A 1,789-nucleotide genomic window follows, 5' to 3' on the forward strand; every position below is an offset into this window, starting at 1 on the left:
TAAATTACCTATATGGTTTTAGATCATCTTAGTATATTTTATTATTATAAATTATAGTAATTTATCTACATTTACGTAAAAATATAAAATATTATTATGATAGTAAGTTAAAACTAGTATACTTAGTTATGTGAACCGGGTAATACTATATTATTGTTAACATTATACTATTTAAATTGATTGGAGGATTGTATATGTACATACCTTATAATCTTCTATAATATTATAATCGTACAAACTACAAATTACCTATATAATTAAATATTAATTAGTTGACACGTCACACGTCTAATGTAAGTGATTACAAAAAAAAGCAAATTCATTTTGAAGCATGTTAAGAGATTTTTTGATCATATGACATTGTAATCAGCAATTTTGGTGTAATTGTCACTTGTTTTTTGCGTCATTAATTTCATAATATCACTTGATCCCCATATATTTTTTGCTATTGGCGTTTGGACCCCAAAAATGTCGCTTAGACCCGTGTTTTAGAATTCACGTATCATAACGGTCGTTTGTATCCTAAATTTAAAAATTCGATAACTCATTATAAAATGGTCACACTGATGTACCAGTGATACATTATGATACATTTAAGTCTCCTCTATTCGCTAATAACATAAATGTCGCTTAGACCCTAATGTCGCTTATCCCCTTTTGTCGTGCAACTATCGATATACTTTAGATATAAATTCCAATACTAGGTAGAATCCAAATTATAAAATTGTATAATTTTCAAATAATTTATTATTAATGCTAATGTTTTTCAAGTATGTTTCAGCTTAGGATTTTTATCGTGAGTTAGGAAATAAATATTTTGAAATATATTGTGTTACTTAATCAAAATTTTCTTTCATTGACACCAAGAAATTTAATACAAAATATTACAATTTAGATTTTTAGTAGACAAGCTATTAGTTTAGATCTGATTAAGTAATCTTACTATTATTTCTTCATAATTATGAATCCCTGAATATCAGACTTAGGTAAATAATAAACTATAAGTTTACGGAAATATTTTGTTCTGATAAATCAACATTGAATGTTAATAGAATAGATTTTCATTATATTATAGTAGTAAAATGAACAACATTGTTTGCTATATTAAAAGTTGTTGTACTATCAATTGTACAATTACTGAATTTTGTCATTTGTTAAATATTTAACTATTACTATTGATTATTTGTTTTTATTTGTACAGTAACCTTAATGCTGACAGCGAAAACATGAATAATAGCCAAAGTAACTCTATGGGAAGAAAAAGTAGCAGATGCATACCGTATACATTTACCTCAGATTGGGGCCAAGACAAGAGTGAATGAACATTTCTTGAAGAAAAAAAAACTTTTTTTTGTTTTGAACAGATTGTTAATACAATGTTTTAATTTGTATACAACTTAAATTTAATTTTAATTCAAAAATATGTAATATACTAATATGCTATGTACTGTTGTCTATCAACTGTATGTAACTTATGCGTTGGACATATTAAAAAAAAAAATACAAAGTATATTCTATTCAATAATGTAAATGGAGAATTATTGTTTCATTATATTATGTAAAATATATATATATACACGTATCTAAGCATATTTATGCATCTTAATTTTGGACTTAGGTTTTAAGCTTACAATTATAGCCAACAACAAAATTATGGTACTCGTGTACCACAATTTATACATATTAAAAAACCTGGAATAACTATTTTACTTATTTTGTTATGATTGTAAAATATTATTCGTGGGTACTTGAAACTTCTAAAGTATACTATTATATATCTATGATAGTA

General features: G+C 24.9%; 1 protein-coding gene across 7 annotated transcripts in view; it reads left to right on the top strand.

Annotated features, from left to right (window-relative positions):
• LOC100570060 (fragile X mental retardation syndrome-related protein 1-like) overlaps positions 1-1,531 on the top strand; it is a 10,488-nt gene extending 8,957 nt beyond the window's left edge. For all 7 annotated transcript variants that reach the window (XM_016809678.2, XM_029492742.1, XM_008191675.3 and 4 more), the window contains one exon: positions 1,202-1,531. The gene's annotated coding sequence lies outside the window, so the exon portion shown is untranslated. The remainder of the gene's footprint in view (positions 1-1,201) is intronic.
• Positions 1,532-1,789: the final 258 nt, after the last annotated feature.

This window comes from Acyrthosiphon pisum, chromosome X (assembly GCF_005508785.2).
Source record: "Acyrthosiphon pisum isolate AL4f chromosome X, pea_aphid_22Mar2018_4r6ur, whole genome shotgun sequence".
In the NCBI taxonomy this organism is placed as follows: domain Eukaryota; kingdom Metazoa; phylum Arthropoda; class Insecta; order Hemiptera; family Aphididae; genus Acyrthosiphon; species Acyrthosiphon pisum.